This window comes from Somniosus microcephalus, unplaced genomic scaffold (assembly GCF_052327205.1).
Source record: "Somniosus microcephalus isolate GS21.2 unplaced genomic scaffold, FLI_Smic_1.0 scaffold160, whole genome shotgun sequence".
Taxonomy (NCBI): domain Eukaryota; kingdom Metazoa; phylum Chordata; class Chondrichthyes; order Squaliformes; family Somniosidae; genus Somniosus; species Somniosus microcephalus.
In genome coordinates this window covers 208,096-235,822 of record NW_028225347.1, presented here as the reverse complement: position 1 = coordinate 235,822, position 27,727 = coordinate 208,096, and positions in this window count along the sequence as shown.

The window sequence follows — 27,727 nt, the reverse complement described above, 5'->3', positions numbered from 1 at the left end:
CTCCCCATAGTCCTGGGAGTGTTTGATGGGACAGTGTAGAGGGAGCTTCACTCTGTATCTAACCCGTCTTGTTCCTGCCCTGGGAGTTTTTGATGGGCTGGTTTAAAGAGAGCTTTACTCTATCGATTCTGTAGCAAACCTTGATAGATTGCAAGTCCGGGGATTCAGCACATACACAGCGCAGACGGAAACACGGAACTTGCGGGGCCTCTACCAAGGCCTAAGTCGTTGGTACGGAGACCATGATTTCAGGGCCATTATCTTTGTTTGATGTAATCCTTCACTCCTGTGTATAAGACAGTGAGTCTCACGGCCTAAAATTCATTCAAATCTCAGTAAGAATACCCAGAACAGACTTTAATTGTCTTTTATTTGCTTCATTTTTCTAAGGTGTACCCAGATATCTGCAGACCAACATTCATCCGCATGTGAATCCCTCCTCTGCATTTAAATCAAATCACGGTAACACTTTTATTTAATCTACCGAGGTTCAGTATTGAAATATACCAGGAGATCCAGGCACGTTTTGATAAAGCAGATTAACAATGAGTTCAGTGGGGAAATTTAGCAAACAACAGGCCGATTTTAAGGCAGGATCTGTCCAAAGTGGACTAGGAACAGCTACTTGACAACCCTCTGTCTCAGCCCCAAACTAATCCCACTGCCCTGCTCTCTCCTGTTAGCCCTTTATCAATCGCCAACCGAATCCCACTGCCTCGCTCTCTCCCCATAGCCCTGTATCAGTCCCCAACCTAATCCCACTGCCCCGCTCTCTCCCCATAGCTCTGTATCAATCCCAAATTAATCCCACTGCCCCGCACTCTCCCCATAGCCCTGTCGCAATCACAAACAAATCACACTGCCCCGCTCTCACCCCATAGCCCTGTATCAAATCCCAAACTAATCCCACTGCCCCGCTCTCTCCCCATAGCCCTGTATCAATCCCAAACTAATCCCACTGCCCCGATCTCTCCCCATAGCCCTGTATCAATCCCAAATTAATCCCACGACCCCGCTCTCTCCCCATAGCCCTGTATCAATCTCAAACTAATCCCACTGCCCCGATCTCTCCCGATAGCCCTGTATCAATCCCAAACTAATCCCACTGCCCCGCTCTCTACATAGCCCTGTATCAATCCCCAAACTAATCAAACTTCCCCGCTCTCTCCCCATAGCCCTGTATCAATCCCCAAACTAATCCCACTGCCCCGCTCTCTCCCCATAGCCCTGTATCAATCCGCAAACTAATCCCACTGCCCCGCTCACTCCCCATAGCCCTGTATCAATCCCAAACTAATGCCAGTGCCCCGCTCACTCCCGATAGCCCTGTATCAATCCAAAACTAATCCCAAAGCCCCACTCTCTCCCCATAGTCCTGGATCAATCCCAAACTAATCCCAGTGCCCCGCTCACTCCCGATAGCCCTGTATCAATCCAAAACTAATCCCAAAGCCCCACTCTCTCCCCATAGTCCTGTATCAATCCCAAACTAATCCCAGTGCCCCGCTCACTCCCGATAGCCCTGAATCAATCCCAAACTAATCCCACTGCCCCACTCTCTCCCCATAGCCCTGTATCAATCCCCAAACTAATCCCACTGCCCTGCTCTCTCCCCATAGCCCTGTATCAATCCCCAAACTAATCCCACTGCCCCGCTCTCTCCCCATACCCTGTATCAATCCCCAAACTAATCCCACTGCCCTGCTGACTCCCCGTAGCCCTGTATCAATCCCCAATCTAATCCCACTGCCCCGCTCTCTCCCCAAAGCCCTGTATCAATCCCAAAGTAATCCCACTGCCTCGCTTTCCCCTCATAGCTCTGTCTTGATCCCAAACTAATCCCACTGCTCTGCTCTCCCCCCATAGCCCTGAATCAATCCCAAACTAATCCCACTGCCCCACTCTCTCCCCATAGCCCTGCATCAATCCCAAACTAACCCCACTGCCACGTTCTCTCCCCATAGTCCTGGGAGTGTTTGATGGGACAGTGTAGAGGGAGCATTGCTATATATATCTAACCCGTGCAGCACCTGCCTTGGGAATGTTTGATGGGACAGTGTAGAGGGAGCTTTTTGTCTGTATCTAACCCGTGCAGTACCTGCCTTGGGAGTGTTTGATGGGACAGTGTAGAGGGAGCTTCACTCTGTATCTAACCTGTGTTGTTCCTGCCCTGGGAGTTTTTGATGGGCTGGTTTAAAGACAGCTTTACTCTATCGATTCTGTAGCAAACCTTGATAGATTGCAAGTCCGGGGATTCAGCGCATACACAGCGCAGACGGAAACACGGAACTTGCGGGGCCTCTACCAAGGCCTAAGTCATTGGTACGGAGACCATGATTTCAGGGCCATTATCTTTGTTTGATGTAATCCTTCTCTCCTGTGTATAAGACAGTGAGTCTCACGGCCTAAAATTCATTCAAATCTCAGTAGGAATACCCAGAACAGACTTTAATTGTCTTTTATTTGCTTCATTTTTCTAAGGTGTACCCAGATATCTGCAGACCAACATTCATCCGCATGTGAATCCCTCCTCTTCATTTCAATCAAATCACGGTAACACTTTTATTTAATCTACCGAGGTTCAGTATTGAAATATACCAGGAGATCCAGGCACGTTTTGATAAAGCAGATTAACCGTGAGTTCAGTGCGGAAATTTAGCAAACAACAGGCCGACTTTAATATGATAAGGCAGGAACTGTCCAAAGTGGACTGGGAACAGCTACTTGACAACCCTCTGTCTCAGTCCCAAACTAATCCCACTGCCCTGCTCTCTCCTGTTAGCCCTTTATCAATCCCCAACCTAATCCCACTGCCCTGCTCTCTCCCCATAGCCCTGTATCAGTCCCCAGCCTAATCCCACTGCCGCGCTCTCTCCCCATAGCCCTGTATCAATCCCCAACGTAAGCCCACTGCCCGCTTTCTCCCCATAGCCCTGTGTTATATCCAAACAAATCCCACTGCCCGCTTTCTCCCCATAGCCCTGTGTTATATCCAAACTAATCCCACTGCCCCGCTTTCTCCCCATAGCCCTGTATCAATCCCCAAATTAATCCCACTGCCCCGCTTTCTCCCCATAGCTCTGTATCAATCCGAAACAAATCCCACAGCTCCGCTCTCTCCCCATAGCCCTGTATCAATCCCCAACATAAGTCCACTGCCCTGCTTTCTCCCCATAGCCCTGTGTTATATCCAAACAAATCCCACTGCACCGCTCTCTCCCCATAGCCCTGTATCAATCCCAAACTATTCCCAATGCCTCACTCGCTCCCGATAACCCTGTATCAATCCCAAACTAATCAGACTGCCCTGCTCTCACACCATAGCCCTGTATCAATCCCCAAACTAATCCCACTGCCCTGCTTTCTCCCCATAGCCCTGTATCAATCACAAACTATTTCCACTGCCCTGCTCTCTCCCCATAGCCCTGTATCAATCCCCAACGTAAGCCCACTGCCCGCTTTCTCCCCATAGCCCTGTGTTATAGCCAAACAAATGCCACTGCCCGCTTTCTCCCCATAGCCCTGTGTTATATCCAAACAAATCCCACTGCCCCGCTTTCTCCCCATAGCCCTGTATCAATCCCCAAATTAATCCCACTGCCCCGCTTTCTCCCCATAGCCCTGTATCAATCCCAAACAAATCCCACTGCCCCGCTCTCTCCCCATAGCCCTGTATCAATCCCCAACGTAAGTCCACTGCCCTGCTTTCACCCCATAGCCCTGTGTTATATCCAAACTAATCCCACTGCACCCTCTCTCCCCATAGCCCTGTATCAATCCCAAACTAATCCCACTGCCCAGCTCTCTCCTCTAGCCCTGTATCAATCACAAACTAATCCTACTGCCACGCTCACTCCCCATTGCCCCGGATCAATCCCATGCTTATCCCGCTCCTGATCACTATCCAGTGATCTCTGTGTTAGAGAGATGGGAAATCAGCCAGGATTCCTGCTCCTGATCACTGTCCAGTGACCCATGGGTTAGAGAGAGATGGGAAATCAGCCAGGGTTCCTGCTCCTGATTACTGTCCAGTGACTCCTGGGTTAGAGAGAGGGGAAATCAGCCAGGGTTCCTGCTCCTGATCACTGCCCAGTGACCCCTGGGTTGGAAAGAGGGGAAATCAGCCAGGGTTCCTGCTCCTGATCACTGCCCAGTGACCCCTGGTTTAGAGAGAGGGGGAAATCAGCCGGGGTTCCTGCTCCTGATCACTGCCCAGTGACTCCTGGGTTAGAGAGAGGAGGAAATCAGCCAGGGTTCCTGCTCCTGATCACTGACCAGTGACCACTGGGTTAGAGAGCGGGGAATTCAGCCAGGGTTCCTGCTCCTGATCATTGTCCAGTGACCCCTGGGTTAGAGAGAGGGGAAATCAGCCAGGGTTCCTGCTCCTGATCACTGTCCAGTGACCCCTGAGTTAGAGAGAGGGGAAATCAGCCAGGGTTCCTGCTCCTGATCATTGTCCAGTGACCCCTGGGTTAGAGAGAGGGGAAATCAGCCAGGGTTCTTGCTCCTGATCACTGTCCAGTGACCCCTGGGTTAGAGAGAGAGGTGAAATCAGCCAGGGTTCCTGCTCCTGATCACAGTCCAGTGACCCCTGGGTTAGAGAGAGAGGGGAAATCAGCCAGGGTACCTGCTCCTGATCACTGCCCAATGACCACTGGCTTAGAGAGAGGGGGAATCAGCCAGGGTTCCTGCTCCTGATCGCTGTCCAGTGACCCCTGGGTTAGAGAGAGGGGAAATCAGCCAGGGTTCCTGCTCCTGATCACTGCCCAGTGACCCCTGGGTTAGAGAGAGGGGAAATCAGCCAGGGTTCCTGCTCCTGATCACTGCCCAGTGACCCCTGGGTTAGAGAGAGAGGGAAATCAGCCAGGGTTCCTGCTCCTGATCACTGTCCAGTGACCCCTGGGTTAGAGAGAGGGGGAAATCAGCCGGGGTTCCTGCTCCTGATCACTGCCCAGTGACTCCTGGGTTAGAGAGAGGAGGAAATCAGCCAGGGTTCCTGCTCCTGATCACTGACCAGTGACCACTGGGTTGGAAAGAGGGGAAATCAGCCAGGGTTCCTGCTCCTGATCACTGCCCAGTGACCCCTGGGTTGGAAAGAGGGGAAATCAGCCAGGGTTCCTGCTCCTGATCACTGCCCAGTGACCCCTGGTTTAGAGAGAGGGGGAAATGAGCCGGGGTTCCTGCTCCTGATCAATGCCCAGTGACTCCTGGGTTAGAGAGAGGAGGAAATCAGCCAGGGTTCCTGCTCCTGATCACTGACCAGTGACCACTGGGTTAGAGAGCGGGGAATTCAGCCTGGGTTCCTGCTCCTGATCATTGTCCAGTGACCCCTGGGTTAGAGAGAGGGGAAATCAGCCAGGGTTCCTGCTCCTGATCACTGTCCAGTGACCCCTGAGTTAGAGAGAGGGGAAATCAGCCAGGGTTCCTGCTCCTGATCATTGTCCAGTGACCCCTGGGTTAGAGAGAGGGGAAATCAGCCAGGGTTCTTGCTCCTGATCACTGTCCAGTGACCCCTGGGTTAGAGAGAGAGGTGAAATCAGCCAGGGTTCCTACTCCTGATCACAGTCCAGTGACCCCTGGGTTAGAGAGAGAGGGGAAATCAGCCAGGGTACCTGCTCCTGATCACTGCCCAATGACCCCTGGGTTAGAGAGAGGGGAAATCAGCCAGGGTTCCTGCTCCTGATCGCTGTCCAGTGACCCCTGGGTTAGAGAGAGGGGAAATCAGCCAGGGTTCCTGCTCCTGATCACTGCCCAGTGACCCCTGGGTTAGAGAGAGGGGAAATCAGCCAGGGTTCCTGCTCCTGATCACTGCCCAGTGACCCCTGGGTTAGAGAGAGAGGGAAATCAGCCAGGGTTCCTGCTCCTGATCACTGTCCAGTGACCCCTGGGTTAGAGAGAGAGGTGAAATCAGCCAGGGTTCCTGCTCCTGATCACTGCCCAGTGACCCCTGGGTTAGAGAGAGAGGGAAATCAGCCAGGGTTCCTGCTCCTGATCACTGTCCAGTGACCCCTGGGTTAGAGAGAGAGGTGAAATCAGCCAGGGTTCCTGCTCCTGATCACTGCCCAGTGACCCCTGGGTTAGAGAGAGGGGAAATCAGCCAGGGTTCCTGCTCCTGATCATTGTCCAGTGAACCCTGGGTTGAGAGAGTGGAAATCAGCCTGGGTTCCTGCTCCTGATCACAGTCCAGTGACCCCTGGGTTAGAGAGAGAGGGGAAATCAGCCAGGGTTCATGCTCCTGATCACTGTCCAGAGATCCCTGGGTTAGAGAGAGGGGAAATCAGCCAGGGTTCCTGCTCCTGATCACAGTCCAGTGACCCCTGGGTTAGAGAGAGAGGGAAATCAGCCAGGGTTCATGCTCCTGATCACAGTCCAGTGACCCTTGGGTTAGAGAGAGGGTAAATCAGCCGGGGTTCATGCTCCTGATCACTATCCACTGACCCCTGGGTTAGAGAGAGAGGGAAATCAGCCAGGATTCCTGCTCCTGATCACAGTCCAGTGAACCCTGGGTTAGAGAGAGGGGAAATCAGCCAGGGTTCATGCTCCTGATCACTATCCACTGACCCCTGGGTTAGAGAGAGGTGAAATCAGCCAGGATTCCTGCTCCTGATCACAGTCCAGTGACCCCTAGGATAGAGAGAGAGGGAAATCAGCCAGGGTTCCTGCTCCTGATCACAGTCCAGTGACACCTGGGTGAGAGAGAGAGGGAAATCAGCCAGGGTTCGTGCTCCTGATCACTGTCCAGTGACTCCTGGGTTAGAGAGAGGGGAAATCAGCCCGGGTTCCAGCTCCTGATTACAGTCCAGTGAACCCTGGGTTAGAGAGAGGGGAAATCAGCCAGGGTTCCTGCTCCTGATTACAGTCCAGTGACCCCTGGGTTAGAGAGAGGGGGAACCAGCCAGGGTTCCTGCTCCTGATCACTGTCCAGTGACTCCTGGGTTAGAGAGAGGGGAAATCAGCCAGGGTTCCTGCTCCTGATCATTGTCCAGTGACCCCTGGGTTAGAGAGACAGGTGAAATCAGCCAGGGTTCATGCTCCTGATCACTATCCAGTGACCCCTGGTTAGAGAGAGGGGAAATCAGCCAGGGTTCCTGCTCCTGATCACTGCCCAGTGACCCCTGGGTTAGAGAGAGGGGAAATCAGCCAGGGTTCCTGCTCCTGATCACTGCCCAGTGACCCCTGGGTTAGAGAGAGAGGGAAATCAGCCAGGGTTCCTGCTCCTGATCACTGTCCAGTGACCCCTGGGTTAGAGAGAGAGGTGAAATCAGCCAGGGTTCCTGCTCCTGATCACTGCCCAGTGACCCCTGGGTTAGAGAGAGAGGGAAATCAGCCAGGGTTCCTGCTCCTGATCACTGTCCAGTGACCCCTGGGTTAGAGAGAGAGGTGAAATCAGCCAGGGTTCCTGCTCCTGATCACTGCCCAGTGACCCCTGGGTTAGAGAGAGGGGAAATCAGCCAGGGTTCCTGCTCCTGATCATTGTCCAGTGAACCCTGGGTTGAGAGAGTGGAAATCAGCCTGGGTTCCTGCTCCTGATCACAGTCCAGTGACCCCTGGGTTAGAGAGAGAGGGGAAATCAGCCAGGGTTCATGCTCCTGATCACTGTCCAGAGATCCCTGGGTTAGAGAGAGGGGAAATCAGCCAGGGTTCCTGCTCCTGATCACAGTCCAGTGACCCCTGGGTTAGAGAGAGAGGGAAATCAGCCAGGGTTCATGCTCCTGATCACAGTCCAGTGACCCTTGGGTTAGAGAGAGGGTAAATCAGCCGGGGTTCATGCTCCTGATCACTATCCACTGACCCCTGGGTTAGAGAGAGAGGGAAATCAGCCAGGATTCCTGCTCCTGATCACAGTCCAGTGAACCCTGGGTTAGAGAGAGGGGAAATCAGCCAGGGTTCATGCTCCTGATCACTATCCACTGACCCCTGGGTTAGAGAGAGGTGAAATCAGCCAGGATTCCTGCTCCTGATCACAGTCCAGTGACCCCTAGGATAGAGAGAGAGGGAAATCAGCCAGGGTTCCTGCTCCTGATCACAGTCCAGTGACACCTGGGTGAGAGAGAGAGGGAAATCAGCCAGGGTTCGTGCTCCTGATCACTGTCCAGTGACTCCTGGGTTAGAGAGAGGGGAAATCAGCCCGGGTTCCAGCTCCTGATTACAGTCCAGTGAACCCTGGGTTAGAGAGAGGGGAAATCAGCCAGGGTTCCTGCTCCTGATTACAGTCCAGTGACCCCTGGGTTAGAGAGAGGGGGAACCAGCCAGGGTTCCTGCTCCTGATCACTGTCCAGTGACTCCTGGGTTAGAGAGAGGGGAAATCAGCCAGGGTTCCTGCTCCTGATCATTGTCCAGTGACCCCTGGGTTAGAGAGACAGGTGAAATCAGCCAGGGTTCATGCTCCTGATCACTATCCAGTGACCCCTGGTTAGAGAGAGGGGAAATCAGCCAGGGTTCCTGCTCCTGATCACTGCCCAGTGACCCCTGGGTTAGAGAGAGAGGGAAATCAGCCAGGGTTCCTGCTCCTGATCACTGTCCAGTGACCCCTGGGTTAGAGAGAGAGGTGAAATCAGCCAGGGTTCCTGCTCCTGATCACTGCCCAGTGACCCCTGGGTTAGAGAGAGAGGGAAATCAGCCAGGGTTCCTGCTCCTGATCACTGTCCAGTGACCCCTGGGTTAGAAAGAGAGGTGAAATCAGCCAGGGTTCCTGCTCCTGATCACTGCCCAGTGACCCCTGGGTTAGAGAGAGGGGAAATCAGCCAGGGTTCCTGCTCCTGATCATTGTCCAGTGAACCCTGGGTTGAGAGAGTGGAAATCAGCCTGGGTTCCTGCTCCTGATCACAGTCCAGTGACCCCTGGGTTAGAGAGAGAGGGGAAATCAGCCAGGGTTCTTGCTCCTGATCACTGTCCAGTGACCCCTGGGTGAGAGAGAGAGGGGAAATCAGCCAGGGTACCTGCTCCTGATCACTGTCCAGTGACCCCTGAGTTAGAGAGAGGGGAAATCAGCCAGGGTTCCTGCTCCTGATCATTGTCCAGTGACCCCTGGGTTAGAGAGAGGGGAAATCAGCCAGGGTTCTTGCTCCTGATCACTGTCCAGTGACCCCTGGGTTAGAGAGAGAGGTGAAATCAGCCAGGGTTCCTACTCCTGATCACAGTCCAGTGACCCCTGGGTTAGAGAGAGAGGGGAAATCAGCCAGGGTACCTGCTCCTGATCACTGCCCAATGACCCCTGGGTTAGAGAGAGGGGAAATCAGCCAGGGTTCCTGCTCCTGATCGCTGTCCAGTGACCCCTGGGTTAGAGAGAGGGGAAATCAGCCAGGGTTCCTGCTCCTGATCACTGCCCAGTGACCCCTGGGTTAGAGAGAGGGGAAATCAGCCAGGGTTCCTGCTCCTGATCACTGCCCAGTGACCCCTGGGTTAGAGAGAGAGGGAAATCAGCCAGGGTTCCTGCTCCTGATCACTGTCCAGTGACCCCTGGGTTAGAGAGAGAGGTGAAATCAGCCAGGGTTCCTGCTCCTGATCACTGCCCAGTGACCCCTGGGTTAGAGAGAGAGGGAAATCAGCCAGGGTTCCTGCTCCTGATCACTGTCCAGTGACCCCTGGGTTAGAGAGAGAGGTGAAATCAGCCAGGGTTCCTGCTCCTGATCACTGCCCAGTGACCCCTGGGTTAGAGAGAGGGGAAATCAGCCAGGGTTCCTGCTCCTGATCATTGTCCAGTGAACCCTGGGTTGAGAGAGTGGAAATCAGCCTGGGTTCCTGCTCCTGATCACAGTCCAGTGACCCCTGGGTTAGAGAGAGAGGGGAAATCAGCCAGGGTTCATGCTCCTGATCACTGTCCAGTGACTCCTGGGTTAGAGAGGGGAAATCAGCCAGGGTTCCTGCTCCTGATCACTATCCAGAGATCCCTGGGTTAGAGAGAGGGGAAATCAGCCAGGGTTCCTGCTCCTGATCACAGTCCAGTGACCCCTGGGTTAGAGAGAGAGGGAAATCAGCCAGGGTTCATGCTCCTGATCACAGTCCAGTGACCCTTGGGTTAGAGAGAGGGTAAATCAGCCGGGGTTCATGCTCCTGATCACTATCCACTGACCCCTGGGTTAGAGAGAGAGGGAAATCAGCCAGGATTCCTGCTCCTGATCACAGTCCAGTGAACCCTGGGTTAGAGAGAGGGGAAATCAGCCAGGGTTCATGCTCCTGATCACTATCCACTGACCCCTGGGTTAGAGAGAGGTGAAATCAGCCAGGATTCCTGCTCCTGATCACAGTCCAGTGACCCCTGGGATAGAGAGAGAGGGAAATCAGCCAGGGTTCCTGCTCCTGATCACAGTCCAGTGACACCTGGGTGAGAGAGAGAGGGAAATCAGCCAGGGTTCGTGCTCCTGATCACTGTCCAGTGACTCCTGGGTTAGAGAGAGGGGAAATCAGCCCGGGTTCCAGCTCCTGATTACAGTCCAGTGAACCCTGGGTTAGAGAGAGGGGAAATCAGCCAGGGTTCCTGCTCCTGATTACAGTCCAGTGACCCCTGGGTTAGAGAGAGGGGGAACCAGCCAGGGTTCCTGCTCCTGATCACTGTCCAGTGACTCCTGGGTTAGAGAGAGGGGAAATCAGCCAGGGTTCCTGCTCCTGATCATTGTCCAGTGACCCCTGGGTTAGAGAGACAGGTGAAATCAGCCAGGGTTCATGCTCCTGATCACTATCCAGTGACCCCTGGTTAGAGAGAGGGGAAATCAGCCAGGGTTCCTGCTCCTGATCACTGCCCAGTGACCCCTGGGTTAGAGAGAGAGGGAAATCAGCCAGGGTTCCTGCTCCTGATCACTGTCCAGTGACCCCTGGGTTAGAGAGAGAGGTGAAATCAGCCAGGGTTCCTGCTCCTGATCACTGCCCAGTGACCCCTGGGTTAGAGAGAGAGGGAAATCAGCCAGGGTTCCTGCTCCTGATCACTGTCCAGTGACCCCTGGGTTAGAAAGAGAGGTGAAATCAGCCAGGGTTCCTGCTCCTGATCACTGCCCAGTGACCCCTGGGTTAGAGAGAGGGGAAATCAGCCAGGGTTCCTGCTCCTGATCATTGTCCAGTGAACCCTGGGTTGAGAGAGTGGAAATCAGCCTGGGTTCCTGCTCCTGATCACAGTCCAGTGACCCCTGGGTTAGAGAGAGAGGGGAAATCAGCCAGGGTTCTTGCTCCTGATCACTGTCCAGTGACCCCTGGGTGAGAGAGAGAGGGGAAATCAGCCAGGGTACCTGCTCCTGATCACTGCCCAATGACCACTGGCTTGGAGAGAGGGGGAATCAGCCAGGGTTCCTGCTCCTGATCGCTGTCCAGTGACCCCTGGGTTAGAGAGAGGGGAAATCAGCCAGGGTTCCTGCTCCTGATCACTGCCCAGTGACCCCTGGGTTAGAGAGAGGGGAAATCAGCCAGGGTTCCTGCTCCTGATCACTGCCCAGTGACCCCTGGGTTAGAGAGAGAGGGAAATCAGCCAGGGTTCCTGCTCCTGATCACTGTCCAGTGACCCCTGGGTTAGAGAGAGAGGTGAAATCAGCCAGGGTTCCTGCTCCTGATCACTGCCCAGTGACCCCTGGGTTAGAGAGAGAGGTGAAATCAGCCAGGGTTCCTGCTCCTGATCACTGCCCAGTGACCCCTGGGTTAGAGAGAGGGGAAATCAGCCAGGGTTCCTGCTCCTGATCATTGTCCAGTGAACCCTGGGTTGAGAGAGTGGAAATCAGCCTGGGTTCCTGCTCCTGATCACAGTCCAGTGACCCCTGGGTTAGAGAGAGAGGGGAAATCAGCCAGGGTTCATGCTCCTGATCACTGTCCAGTGACTCCTCGGTTAGAGAGGGGAAATCAGCCAGGGTTCCTGCTCCTGATCACTATCCAGAGATCCCTGGGTTAGAGAGAGGGGAAATCAGCCAGGGTTCCTGCTCCTGATCACAGTCCAGTGACCCCTGGGTTAGAGAGAGAGGGAAATCAGCCAGGGTTCCTGCTCCTGATCACAGTCCAGTGACCCCTGGGTTAGAGAGAGAGCGAAATCAGCCAGGGTTCATGCTCCTGATCACAGTCCAGTGACCCCTGGGTTAGAGAGAGGGGAAATCAGCCGGGTTTCCAGCTCCTGATCACTGCCCAGTGACCCCTGGGTTAGAGAGAGAGGGAAATCAGCCAGGGTTCCTGCTCCTGATCACTGCCCAGTGACCCCTGGGTTAGAGAGAGGGGAAATCAGCCAGGGTTCCTGCTCCTGATCACTGCACAGTGAACCCTGGGTTAGAGAGAGAGGGAAATCAGCCAGGGTTCCTGCTCCTGATCACTATCCAGAGATCCCTGGGTTAGAGAGAGGGGAAATCAGCCAGGGTTCCTGCTCCTGATCACAGTCCAGTGACCCGACCCCTGGGTTAGAGAGAGAGGGAAATCAGCCAGGGTTCCTGCTCCTGATCACAGTCCAGTGACCCCTGGGTTAGAGAGAGAGCGAAATCAGCCAGGGTTCATGCTCCTGATCACAGTCCAGTGACCCCTGGGTTAGAGAGAGGGGAAATCAGCCGGGGTTCCAGCTCCTGATCACTGCCCAGTGACCCCTGGGTTAGAGAGAGAGGGAAATCAGCCAGGGTTCCTGCTCCTGATCACTGCACAGTGACCCCTGGGTTAGAGAGAGGGAAATCAGCCAGGGTTCATGCTCCTGATCACAGTCCAGTGACCCCTGGGTTAGAGAGAGGGGAAATCAGCCAGGGTTCATGCTCCTGATCACTATCCACTGACCCCTGGGTTAGAGAGAGAGGGAAATCAGCCAGGATTCCTGCTCCTGATCACAGTCCAGTGAACCCTGGGTTAGAGAGAGGGGAAATCAGCCAGGGTTCATGCTCCTGATCACTATCCACTGACCCCTGGGTTAGAGAGAGGTGAAATCAGCCAGGATTCCTGCTCCTGATCACTGCCCAGTGACCCCTGGGTTAGAGAGAGAGGGAAATCAGCCAGTGTTCCTGCTCCTGATCACTGCCCAGTGAACCCTGGGTTAGAGAGAGAGGGGAATTCAGCCAGGGTTCCTGCTCCTGATCACTGTCCAGTGACCCCTGGGTTAGAGAGGGGAAATCAGCCAGGGTTTCTGCTCCTGATCACTGCCCAGTGACCCCTGGGTTAGAGAGAGGGGAAATCAGCCAGGGTTCCTGCTCCTGATCACTGCCCAGTGACCCCTGGGTTAGAGAGAGGGGAAATCAGCCAGGGTTCCTGCTCCTGATCACGGTCCAGTGACCCCTGGTTTAGAGAGAGAGGGCAATCAGCCTGGGTTCCTGCTGCTGATCACTGCCCAGTGACCCCTGAGTTAGAGAGAGAGGAAATCAGCTGGTGTTCCTGCTCCTGATCACAGTCCAGTGACCCCTGGGATAGAGAGAGAGGGAAATCAGCCAGGGTTCCTGCTCCTGATCACAGTCCAGTGACACCTGGGTGAGAGAGAGAGGGAAATCAGCCAGGGTTCGTGCTCCTTATCACAGTCCAGTGACACCTGGGTTAGAGAGAGAGGGGAAATCAGCCAGGGTTCATGATCCTGATCACTATCCAGTGACCCCTGGGTTAGAGAGAGGGGAAATCAGCCAGGGTTCCTGCTCCTGATCATTGTCCAGTGACCCCTGGGTTAGAGAGAGAGGGAAATCAGCCAGGGTTCCAGCTCCTGATCACTATCCAGTGACCTAGAGAGAGGGGGAACCATCCAGGGTTCATGCTCCTGATCATTGTCCAGTGACCTGTGGGTTAGAGAGAGGGGAAATGAGCCAGGGTTCGTGCTCCTGATCTCTGTCCAGTGATCCCTGGGTTAGAGAGAGGGGAAATCAGGCAGGGTTCCTGCTCCTGATCACTGCCCAGTGACCCCTGGGTTAGAGAGAGGGGAAAATCAGCCAGGGTTCCTGCTCCTGATCATTGTCCAGTGACCCCTGGGTTAGAGAGAGAGGGAAATCAGCCAGGGTTATTTAAATCATGTTGCGAGAAAGGGAAGTAGTTTGTGCCCCCGTTTGTACCTCAGACTCTTAGAGACGGAGGGAACGGCAACAGAAAAAGAGGAAACAACATCTCCAAAAACTGATCCCAGCTCATCGCCAAGGCTGGGGATAGATAACCTCGCCGCCTTCTTAGGAAGTTTAACCACTTTATTCACTTTCTGATTGGAGCTCCGTTTGGAATTAGACTTTATTTTGTCGGATGTTTAACGACAGCATTGAAGGGGGAAGGAGAAACTTGGAGCAACTTCTTCTGTCAAAGCTGCAGTGAGACTTGAAAGATTTTAACGATTTTTAATGAACTTTTCACCAAAAATGAGTGTAAAAAACACTTTTTCCCCCTAAGTTTCGAACATGATTTTGGAAGAGACTGAAGCAAAAGCCAATTTCCCCCTCACCTAAACAAGTTTCAACCAGGTCTTGAAGTCCAAACGCTTTTAAAGTGCTCTGAAATGGTTAAAATGTTTTCAAATTGAAATATCTCAAGATTTGATTTTGAGTGATTGACTGAAGTGAGTAGCTTTACACAAACTTGCAACCATGGTGTTGAGGAGGGGGAAGGTAGGGGAGGATTTGTAGGAGTTACAGATTACTTTTTAATGACTTTTTAAAAATATACCATTAAGACATTTAGGAAGAGAACCAAGAAAGGGGAAAAACACAAACCATTTTATAATGTCTGTCGTTCGATAGTCCTAACAAGTCGCAGGAATAACGTAAATATAGATTTCCTCTTAAACATTTAGTGGAGTGTTAATTGAAGCAAGAGTTATGTAATGATGTATAAAAATTGCAGGAAGCTACTTTAGAAGAAACCACTCTTTGTTTATTGAGAGAGACACAGAAAATACATTGATTAAAGTGATAACGTACAATTCGATTTGGTTTGAATGTTTGAAATAGGAGATTAAAATTTGTGAGTATAATGAAGTTTGTTTCCTGCTTTTAATTGCGAAGTACCTAAAATAATTCAACACTCCTTGTGACAAGAGCAGGGATTAATATTGTGGAGAATGTTTGAGAGAAAAACATTAGAAGCGAAATTGGTCAATTATAAATCTTTACGTCAACATATCAGTAAACATTTGCAAGTCAGTCTGACTGGTTTTGCTGTCCAGGAAGAAAAACAAGTGTTTATTTCTGTTAAGTCATAGCTTTGCCTGCTTTTTGTTTATAATTCAGTGACACAAATTGTGTGTATATTTGTAAATTGTAAAATAACAGCAATAAATCACATTTCTGTGACATTCTTTCTGTCTTAAACGATTCAATTTGTGGCTCGGAATCTAGAAGCTTCTTTACCTGAAAGGTTTGAATGGTTAAAGTTGATCTCAGCTAGCAAAAGCTGTTTGCGACATTCCTGCATTGTGGAACAGCATGATGTCTTTGCAGAGACAGGAATTCGCATTGTTGAATGGAGGTTTTTCTGATCTGTTGCATCCTGTGTAGATCAGAAACAGGTAAAGATGTTCATAGTAAACAGCCCAAGACAATGAAATGCTAAAACAATGTCTGGCCAATGTCAGAGACTTCAAGCACAGGACATGTGGAATATACAAAACCCCATAGCCCTGTATCAATCCCAAACTAATCACACTGCCCCGATCTCTCCCGATAGCCCTGTATCAATCCCAAACTATTCCCAATGCCTCGCTCTCTCCCCATAGCCCTGTATCAATCCCCAAACTAATCCCACTGCCCCGCTCTCTCCCCATAGCCCTGTATCAATCCCCAAGCTAATCCCACTGTCCCGCTCTCTCCCCATAGTCCTGTATCAATCCCAAACTAATCAAACTGCCCCGCTGTCTCCCCATTGCCCTGTATCAATCCCAAACTATTCCCACTGCCCCGCTCACTCCCCATAGCCCTGTATCAATCCCCAAACTAATCCCACTGCCCCGCTCTCTCCCCATAGCCCTGTATCAATCCGCAAAATAATCCCACTGCCCCGCTCACTCCCCATAGCCCTGTATCAATCACAAACTAATCCCAGTGCCCCGCTCACTCCCGATAGCCCTGTATCAATCCAAAACTAATCCCACTGCCCCGCTCTCTCCCCATAGCCCTGTATCAATCCCCAAACTAATCCCACTGCCCTGCTCTCTCCCCATAGCCCTGCATTAATCCCCAAACTAATCCCACTGCCCCGCTCTCTCCCCATAGCTCTGTATCAATCCCAAACTAATCCCACTGCCCTGCACTCTCCCCATAGCCCTGTATCAATCCCAAACAAATCACACTGCCCCGCTCTCACCCCATAGCCCTGTATCAAATCCCAAACTAATCCCACTGCCCCGCTCTCTCCGGATAGCCCTGTATCAATCCCAAACTATTCCCACTGCCCCGCTCACTCCCCATAGCCCTGTATCAATCCCCAAACTAATCCCACTGCCCCGCTCTCTCCCCATAGCCCTGTATCAATCCCCAAGCTAATCCCACTGTCCCGCTCTCTCCCCATAGTCCTGTATCAATCCCAAACTAATCAAACTGCCCCGCTGTCTCCCCATTGCCCTGTATCAATCCCCAAACTAATCCCACTGCCCCGCTCTCTCCCCATAGCCCTGTATCAATCCGCAAAATAATCCCACTGCCCCGCTCACTCCCCATAGCCCTGTATCAATCACAAACTAATCCCAGTGCCCCGCTCACTCCCGACAGCCCTGTATCAATCCAAAACTAATCCCAAAGCCCCACTCTCTCCCCATAGTCCTGTATCAATCCCAAACTTATCCCAATACCCCGCTCTCTCCCCATAGCCCTGTTTCAATCCCCAAACTAATTCCACTGCCCTGCTCTCTCCCCATAGCCCTGTATCAATCCCAAACTAATCCCACTGCCCTGCTGACTCCCCATAGCCCTGTGTTATATCCAAACAAATCCCACTGCCCGCTTTCTCCCCATAGCCCTGTGTTATATCCAAACTAATCCCACTGCCCCGCTTTCTCCTCATAGCCCTGTGTTATATCCAAACTAATCCCACTGCCCCGCTTTCTCCCCATAGCCCTGTATCAATCCCGAAACTAATCCGACTGCCTTGCTTTCCCCCCATAGCTCTGTCTTGATCCCAAACTAATCCCACTGCCCTGCACTCCCCCCATAGCCCTGAATCAATCCCAAACTAATCCCACTGCCAAACTCTCTCCCCATAGCCCTGCATCAATCCCAAACTTTTCCCAATGCCTCTCTCTCTCCCGATAGCCCTGCATCAATTCCAAACTAATCCCTCTGCCCCACTCTCTGCCCATAGCCCTGCATCATTCCCAAACTAACCCCACTGCCACGTTCTCTCCCCATAGCCCTGGGAGTGTTTGATGGGACAGTGTAGAGGGAGCATTACTCTATATCTAACCCGTGCAGCACCTGCCTTGGGAATGTTTGATGGGACAGTGTAGAGGGAGCTTTTTTATCTGTATCTAACCCGTGCGGTACCTGCCTTGGGAGTGTTTGATGGGACAGTGTAGAGGGAGCTTTACTCTATATCTAACCCGTGCTGTACCTGCCTTGGGAGTGTTTGATGGGACAGCGTAGAGGGAGCTTTACTCTGTATCTAACCCGAGCAGTACCTGCCTTGGGAGTGTTTGATGGGATAGTGTAGAGGGAGCATTACTCTATATCTAACCCATGCTGTACCTGCCTTGGGAGTGTTTGATGGGGCAGTGTAGAGGGAACTTTACTCTGTATCTAACCCGTGCGGTACCTGCCTTGGGAGTGTTTGATGGGATAGTGTAGAGGGAGCATTACTCTATATCTAACCCATGCTGTACCTGCCTTGGGAGTGTTTGATGGGGCAGTGTAGAGGGAACTTTACTCTGTATCTAACCCGTGCGGTACCTGCCTTGGGAGTGTTTGATGGGACAGTGTAGAGGGAGCTTCACTCTGTATCTAACCCGTGTTGTTCCTGCCCTGGGAGTTTTTGATGGGCTGGTTTAAAGACAGCTTTACTCTATCGATTCTGTAGCAAACCTTGATAGATTGCAAGTCCGGGGATTCAGCGCATACACAGCGCAGACGGAAACACGGAACTTGCGGGGCCTCTACCAAGGCCTAAGTCGTTGGTACGGAGACCATGATTTCAGGGCCATTATCTTTGTTTGATGTAATCCTTCACTCCTGTGTATAAGACAGTGAGTCTCACGGCCTAAAATTCATTCAAATCTCAGTAAGAATACCCAGAACGGACTTTATTTGTCTTTTATTTGCTTCATATTTCTAAGGTGTACCCAGATATCTGCAGACTGCATGTGAATCCCTCCTCTGCATTTAAATCAAATCACGGTAACACTTTTATTTAATCTACCGAGGTTCAGTATTGAAATATACCAGGAGATCCAGGCACGTTTTGATAAAGCAGATTAACAATGAGTTCAGTGGGGAAATTTAGCAAACAACAGGCCGATTTTAATATGATAAGGCAGGATCTGTCCAAAGTGGACTGGGAACAGCTACTTGACAACCCTCTGTCTCAGTCCCAAACTAATCCCACTGCCCTGCTCTCTCCTGTTAGCCCTTTATCAATCGCCAACCTAATCCCACTGCCCCGCTCTCTCCCCATAGCCCTGTATCAGTCCCCAGCCTAATCCCACTGCCCCGCTCTCTCCCCATAGCCCTGTATCAATCCCCAACCTAATCCCACTGCCCCGCTCTCTCCCCATAGCCCTGTATCAGTCCCCAGCCTAATCCCACTGCCGCGCTCTCTCCCCATAGCCCTGTAAATATCACCACACTAATCCCACTGCCCCGCTCTCTCCTGTTAGCCCTTTATCAAGCCCCAACCTAATCCCACTGCCCCGCTCTATCCCCATAGCCCTGTATCAGTCCCCAACCTAATCCCACTGCCCCGCTCACTCCCCATAGCCCTGTATAAATCTCCAAACTAATCCCACTGCCCCGCTTTCTCCCCATAGCCCTGTATCAATCACAAACTATTTCCACTGCCCTGCTCTCTCCCCATAGCCCTGTATCAATCCCCAACGTAAGCCCATTGCCCGCTTTCTCCCCATAGCCCTGTGTTATATCCAAACAAATCCCACTGCCCGCTTTCTCCCCATAGCCCTGTGTTATATCCAAACTAATCCCACTGCCCCGCTTTCTCCCCATAGCCCTGTATCAGTCCCCAACCTAATCCCACTGCCCCGCTCTCTCCCCATAGCCCTGCATCAATCACCAAACAAATCCCACTGCCCCGCTCTCTCCCCATAGCCCTTTATCAATCACCAAACTAATCCCACTGCCCCGCTTTCTCCCCATAGCCCTGTATCAATCCCAAAACTAATCCCACTGCCCCGCTTTCTCCCCATAGCCCTGTATCAATCACCAAACTAATCCCACTGCCTCGCTTTCTCCCCATAGCCCTGTATCAATCACAAACTATTTCCACTGCCCCGCTTTCTCCCCATAGCCCTGTATCAATCCCAAACAAATCCCACTGCCCCGCTCTCTCCCCATAGCCCTGTATCAATCCCCAAACTAATCCCACTGCCCCGCTCTCTCCCCATAGCCCTGTATCAATCCCCAAACTAATCCCACTGCCCCGCTCTCTCCCCATAGACCTGTACCACCCCCAAACTAATCCCACTGCCCCGCTCTCTCCCCATAGCCCTGTATCAATCCCAAACTAATCCCACTATCTCGCTTTCCCCCCATAGCTCTGTCTTGATCTCAAACTAATCCCACTGCCCTGCTCTCCCCCCATAGCCCTGAATCAATCGCAAACTAATCCCACTGCCCCACTCTCTCCCCATAGCCCTGCCTCAATCCCAAACTTTTCCCAATAGCCCTGCATCAATTCCAAACTAATCCCTCTGCCCCACTCTCCTCCCGTAGCCCTGCATCATTCCCAAACTAACCCCACTGCCACGTTCTCTCCCCATAGCCCTGGGAGTGTTTGATGGGCCAGTGTAGAGGGAGCATTACTATATATATCTAACCCGTGCAGCACCTGCCTTGGGAATGTTTGATGGGACAGTGTAGAGGCAGCTTTTTGTCTGTATCTAACCTGTGCGGTACCTGCCTTGGGAGTGTTTCATGGGACAGTGTAGAGGGAGCATTACTCTATATCTAACCCGTGCTGTACCTGCCTTGGGAGTGTTTGATGGGACAGCGTAGAGGGAGCTTTACTCTGTATCTAACCCGTGCAGCACCTGCCTTGGGAGTGTTTGATGGGACAGTGTAGAGGGAGCTTTACTCTATATCTAACCCGTGCTGTACCTGCCCTGGGAGTGTTTGATGGGACAGTGTAGAGGGAGCTTTACTCTGTATCTAACCCGTGCGGTACCTGCCTTGGGAGTGTTTGATGGGACAGTGTAGAGGGAGCATTACTCGATATCTAACCCGTGCTGTACCTGCCTTGGGAGTGTTTGATGGGACAGCGTAGAGGGAGCTTTACTCTGTATCTAACCCGTGCAGTACCTGCCTTGGGAGTGTTTGATGGGACAGTGTAGAGGGAGCTTCACTCTGTATCTAACCCGTCTTGTTCCTGCCCTGGGAGTTTTTGATGGGCTGGTTTAAAGAGAGCTTTACTCTATCGATTCTGTAGCAAACCTTGATAGATTGCAAGTCCGGGGATTCAGCGCATACACAGCGCAGACGGAAACACGGAACTTGCGAGGCCTCTACCAAGGCCTAAGTCGTTGGTACGGAGACCATGATTTCAGGGCCATTATCTTTGTTTGATGTAATCCTTCACTCCTGTCTCACGGCCTAAAATTCATTCAAATCTCAGTAAGAATACCCAGAACAGACTTTAATTGTCTTTTATTTGCTTCATTTTTCTAAGGTGTACCCAGACATCTGCGGACCAACATTCATCCGCATGTGAATCCCTCCTCTGCATTTAAATCAAATCACGGTAACACTTTTATTTAATCTACCGAGGTTCAGTATTGAAATATACCAGGAGATCGAGGCACGTTTTGATAAAGCAGATTAACAATGAGTTCAGTGGGGAAATTTAGCAAACAACAGGCTGATTTTAAGGCAGGATCTGTCCAAAGTGGACTAGGAACAGCTACTTGACAACCCTCTGTCTCAGTCCCAAACTAATCCCACTGCCCTGCTCTCTCCCCATAGCCCTGTATCAATCGCCAACCTAATCCTACTGCCCCGCTCTCTCCCCATAGCCCTGTATCAGTCCCCAACCTAATCCCACTGCCCCGCTCTCTCCCCATAGCCCTGTATCAGTCCCCAACCTAATCCCACTGCCCCGCTCTCTCCCCATAGTTCTGTATCAATCCCAAATTAATCCCACTGCCCCGCACTCTCCCTATAGCCCTGTCGCAATCACAAACAAATCACACTGCCCCGCTCTCACCCCATAGCCCTGTATCAAATCCCAAACTAATCCCACTGCCCCGATCTCTCCCGATAGCCCTGTATCAATCCCAAACAAATCCCACTGCCCCGCTCTCTCCCCATAGCCCTGTATCAATCCGCAAACTAATCCCACTGCCCCGCTCACTCCCCATAGCCCTGTATCAATCCCAAACTAATCCCAGTGCCCCGCTCACTCCCGATAGCCCTGTATCAATCCAAAACTAATCCCAAAGCCCCACTCTCTCCCCATAGTCCTGTATCAATCCCAAACTAATCCCAGTGCCCTGCTCACTCCCGATAGCCGTGTATCAATCCAAAACTAATCCCAAAGCCCCACTCTCTCCCCATAGTCCTGTATCAATCCCAAACTAATCCCAATGCCCCGCTCTCTCCCCAGAGCCCTGTTTCAATCCCCAAACTAATCCCACTGCCCCGCTCTCTCCCCATAGCCCTGTATCAATCGCAAACTAATCCCAATGCCCCGCTCTCTCCCCATAGCCCTGTATCAATCCCAAACTAATCCCACCGCCCTGCTCTCTCCCCATAGCCATGTATCAATCCCAAACTAATCCCACTGCCCCGCTATATCCCCATAGCCCTGTATCAATCCCCAAACTAATCCCACTGCCCTGCTCTCTCCCCATAGCCCTGTATCAATCCCCAAACTAATCCCACTGCCCCGCTCCCTCCCCATACCCTGTATCAATCCCCAAACTAATCCCACTGCCCTGCTGACTCCCCATAGCCCTGTATCAATCCCCAATCTAATCCCACTGCCCCGCTCTCTCCCCATAGCCCTGTATCAATCCCAAAGTAATCCCACTGCCTCGCTTTCCCCCCATAGCTCTGTCTTAATCCCACTGCTCTGCTCTCCCCCCATAGCCCTGAATCAATCCCAAACTAATCCCACTGCCCCACTCTCTCCCCATAGCCCTGCATCAATCCCAAACTAACCCCACTGCCACGTTCTCTCCCCATAGTCCTGGGAGTGTTTGATGGGACAGTGTAGAGGGAGCTTCACTCTGTATCTAACCCGTCTTGTTCCTGCCCTGGGAGTTTTTGATGGGCTGGTTTAAAGAGAGCTTTACTCTATCGATTCTGTAGCAAACCTTGATAGATTGCAAGTCCGGGGATTCAGCACATACACAGCGCAGACGGAAACACGGAACTTGCGGGGCCTCTACCAAGGCCTAAGTCGTTGGTACGGAGACCATGATTTCAGGGCCATTATCTTTGTTTGATGTAATCCTTCACTCCTGTGTATAAGACAGTGAGTCTCACGGCCTAAAATTCATTCAAATCTCAGTAAGAATACCCAGAACAGACTTTAATTGTCTTTTATTTGCTTCATTTTTCTAAGGTGTACCCAGATATCTGCAGACCAACATTCATCCGCATGTGAATCCCTCCTCTGCATTTAAATCAAATCACGGTAACACTTTTATTTAATCTACCGAGGTTCAGTATTGAAATATACCAGGAGATCCAGGCACGTTTTGATAAAGCAGATTAACAATGAGTTCAGTGGGGAAATTTAGCAAACAACAGGCCGATTTTAAGGCAGGATCTGTCCAAAGTGGACTAGGAACAGCTACTTGACAACCCTCTGTCTCAGCCCCAAACTAATCCCACTGCCCTGCTCTCTCCTGTTAGCCCTTTATCAATCGCCAACCGAATCCCACTGCCTCGCTCTCTCCCCATAGCCCTGTATCAGTCCCCAACCTAATCCCACTGCCCCGCTCTCTCCCCATAGCTCTGTATCAATCCCAGATTAATCCCACTGCCCCGCACTCTCCCCATAGCCCTGTCGCAATCACAAACAAATCACACTGCCCCGCTCTCACCCCATAGCCCTGTATCAAATCCCAAACTAATCCCACTGCCCCGATCTCTCCCCATAGCCCTGTATCAATCCCAAATTAATCCCACGACCCCGCTCTCTCCCCATAGCCCTGTATCAATCTCAAACTAATCCCACTGCCCCGATCTCTCCCGATAGCCCTGTATCAATCCCAAACTAATCCCACTGCCCCGCTCTCTACATAGCCCTGTATCAATCCCCAAACTAATCAAACTTCCCCGCTCTCTCCCCATAGCCCTGTATCAATCCCCAAACTAATCCCACTGCCCCGCTCTCTCCCCATAGCCCTGTATCAATCCGCAAACTAATCCCACTGCCCCGCTCACTCCCCATAGCCCTGTATCAATCCCAAACTAATGCCAGTGCCCCGCTCACTCCCGATAGCCCTGTATCAATCCAAAACTAATCCCAAAGCCCCACTCTCTCCCCATAGTCCTGGATCAATCCCAAACTAATCCCAGTGCCCCGCTCACTCCCGATAGCCCTGTATCAATCCAAAACTAATCCCAAAGCCCCACTCTCTCCCCATAGTCCTGTATCAATCCCAAACTAATCCCAGTGCCCCGCTCACTCCCGATAGCCCTGAATCAATCCCAAACTAATCCCACTGCCCCACTCTCTCCCCATAGCCCTGTATCAATCCCCAAACTAATCCCACTGCCCTGCTCTCTCCCCATAGCCCTGTATCAATCCCCAAACTAATCCCACTGCCCCGCTCTCTCCCCATACCCTGTATCAATCCCCAAACTAATCCCACTGCCCTGCTGACTCCCCGTAGCCCTGTATCAATCCCCAATCTAATCCCACTGCCCCGCTCTCTCCCCAAAGCCCTGTATCAATCCCAAAGTAATCCCACTGCCTCGCTTTCCCCTCATAGCTCTGTCTTGATCCCAAACTAATCCCACTGCTCTGCTCTCCCCCCATAGCCCTGAATCAATCCCAAACTAATCCCACTGCCCCACTCTCTCCCCATAGCCCTGCATCAATCCCAAACTAACCCCACTGCCACGTTCTCTCCCCATAGTCCTGGGAGTGTTTGATGGGACAGTGTAGAGGGAGCATTGCTATATATATCTAACCCGTGCAGCACCTGCCTTGGGAATGTTTGATGGGACAGTGTAGAGGGAGCTTTTTGTCTGTATCTAACCCGTGCAGTACCTGCCTTGGGAGTGTTTGATGGGACAGTGTAGAGGGAGCTTCACTCTGTATCTAACCTGTGTTGTTCCTGCCCTGGGAGTTTTTGATGGGCTGGTTTAAAGACAGCTTTACTCTATCGATTCTGTAGCAAACCTTGATAGATTGCAAGTCCGGGGATTCAGCGCATACACAGCGCAGACGGAAACACGGAACTTGCGGGGCCTCTACCAAGGCCTAAGTCATTGGTACGGAGACCATGATTTCAGGGCCATTATCTTTGTTTGATGTAATCCTTCTCTCCTGTGTATAAGACAGTGAGTCTCACGGCCTAAAATTCATTCAAATCTCAGTAGGAATACCCAGAACAGACTTTAATTGTCTTTTATTTGCTTCATTTTTCTAAGGTGTACCCAGATATCTGCAGACCAACATTCATCCGCATGTGAATCCCTCCTCTTCATTTCAATCAAATCACGGTAACACTTTTATTTAATCTACCGAGGTTCAGTATTGAAATATACCAGGAGATCCAGGCACGTTTTGATAAAGCAGATTAACCGTGAGTTCAGTGCGGAAATTTAGCAAACAACAGGCCGACTTTAATATGATAAGGCAGGAACTGTCCAAAGTGGACTGGGAACAGCTACTTGACAACCCTCTGTCTCAGTCCCAAACTAATCCCACTGCCCTGCTCTCTCCTGTTAGCCCTTTATCAATCCCCAACCTAATCCCACTGCCCTGCTCTCTCCCCATAGCCCTGTATCAGTCCCCAGCCTAATCCCACTGCCGCGCTCTCTCCCCATAGCCCTGTATCAATCCCCAACGTAAGCCCACTGCCCGCTTTCTCCCCATAGCCCTGTGTTATATCCAAACAAATCCCACTGCCCGCTTTCTCCCCATAGCCCTGTGTTATATCCAAACTAATCCCACTGCCCCGCTTTCTCCCCATAGCCCTGTATCAATCCCCAAATTAATCCCACTGCCCCGCTTTCTCCCCATAGCTCTGTATCAATCCGAAACAAATCCCACAGCTCCGCTCTCTCCCCATAGCCCTGTATCAATCCCCAACATAAGTCCACTGCCCTGCTTTCTCCCCATAGCCCTGTGTTATATCCAAACAAATCCCACTGCACCGCTCTCTCCCCATAGCCCTGTATCAATCCCAAACTATTCCCAATGCCTCACTCGCTCCCGATAACCCTGTATCAATCCCAAACTAATCAGACTGCCCTGCTCTCACACCATAGCCCTGTATCAATCCCCAAACTAATCCCACTGCCCTGCTTTCTCCCCATAGCCCTGTATCAATCACAAACTATTTCCACTGCCCTGCTCTCTCCCCATAGCCCTGTATCAATCCCCAACGTAAGCCCACTGCCCGCTTTCTCCCCATAGCCCTGTGTTATAGCCAAACAAATGCCACTGCCCGCTTTCTCCCCATAGCCCTGTGTTATATCCAAACAAATCCCACTGCCCCGCTTTCTCCCCATAGCCCTGTATCAATCCCCAAATTAATCCCACTGCCCCGCTTTCTCCCCATAGCCCTGTATCAATCCCAAACAAATCCCACTGCCCCGCTCTCTCCCCATAGCCCTGTATCAATCCCCAACGTAAGTCCACTGCCCTGCTTTCACCCCATAGCCCTGTGTTATATCCAAACTAATCCCACTGCACCCTCTCTCCCCATAGCCCTGTATCAATCCCAAACTAATCCCACTGCCCAGCTCTCTCCTCTAGCCCTGTATCAATCACAAACTAATCCTACTGCCACGCTCACTCCCCATTGCCCCGGATCAATCCCATGCTTATCCCGCTCCTGATCACTATCCAGTGATCTCTGTGTTAGAGAGATGGGAAATCAGCCAGGATTCCTGCTCCTGATCACTGTCCAGTGACCCATGGGTTAGAGAGAGATGGGAAATCAGCCAGGGTTCCTGCTCCTGATTACTGTCCAGTGACTCCTGGGTTAGAGAGAGGGGAAATCAGCCAGGGTTCCTGCTCCTGATCACTGCCCAGTGACCCCTGGGTTGGAAAGAGGGGAAATCAGCCAGGGTTCCTGCTCCTGATCACTGCCCAGTGACCCCTGGTTTAGAGAGAGGGGGAAATCAGCCGGGGTTCCTGCTCCTGATCACTGCCCAGTGACTCCTGGGTTAGAGAGAGGAGGAAATCAGCCAGGGTTCCTGCTCCTGATCACTGACCAGTGACCACTGGGTTAGAGAGCGGGGAATTCAGCCAGGGTTCCTGCTCCTGATCATTGTCCAGTGACCCCTGGGTTAGAGAGAGGGGAAATCAGCCAGGGTTCCTGCTCCTGATCACTGTCCAGTGACCCCTGAGTTAGAGAGAGGGGAAATCAGCCAGGGTTCCTGCTCCTGATCATTGTCCAGTGACCCCTGGGTTAGAGAGAGGGGAAATCAGCCAGGGTTCTTGCTCCTGATCACTGTCCAGTGACCCCTGGGTTAGAGAGAGAGGTGAAATCAGCCAGGGTTCCTGCTCCTGATCACAGTCCAGTGACCCCTGGGTTAGAGAGAGAGGGGAAATCAGCCAGGGTACCTGCTCCTGATCACTGCCCAATGACCACTGGCTTAGAGAGAGGGGGAATCAGCCAGGGTTCCTGCTCCTGATCGCTGTCCAGTGACCCCTGGGTTAGAGAGAGGGGAAATCAGCCAGGGTTCCTGCTCCTGATCACTGCCCAGTGACCCCTGGGTTAGAGAGAGGGGAAATCAGCCAGGGTTCCTGCTCCTGATCACTGCCCAGTGACCCCTGGGTTAGAGAGAGAGGGAAATCAGCCAGGGTTCCTGCTCCTGATCACTGTCCAGTGACCCCTGGGTTAGAGAGAGGGGGAAATCAGCCGGGGTTCCTGCTCCTGATCACTGCCCAGTGACTCCTGGGTTAGAGAGAGGAGGAAATCAGCCAGGGTTCCTGCTCCTGATCACTGACCAGTGACCACTGGGTTGGAAAGAGGGGAAATCAGCCAGGGTTCCTGCTCCTGATCACTGCCCAGTGACCCCTGGGTTGGAAAGAGGGGAAATCAGCCAGGGTTCCTGCTCCTGATCACTGCCCAGTGACCCCTGGTTTAGAGAGAGGGGGAAATGAGCCGGGGTTCCTGCTCCTGATCAATGCCCAGTGACTCCTGGGTTAGAGAGAGGAGGAAATCAGCCAGGGTTCCTGCTCCTGATCACTGACCAGTGACCACTGGGTTAGAGAGCGGGGAATTCAGCCTGGGTTCCTGCTCCTGATCATTGTCCAGTGACCCCTGGGTTAGAGAGAGGGGAAATCAGCCAGGGTTCCTGCTCCTGATCACTGTCCAGTGACCCCTGAGTTAGAGAGAGGGGAAATCAGCCAGGGTTCCTGCTCCTGATCATTGTCCAGTGACCCCTGGGTTAGAGAGAGGGGAAATCAGCCAGGGTTCTTGCTCCTGATCACTGTCCAGTGACCCCTGGGTTAGAGAGAGAGGTGAAATCAGCCAGGG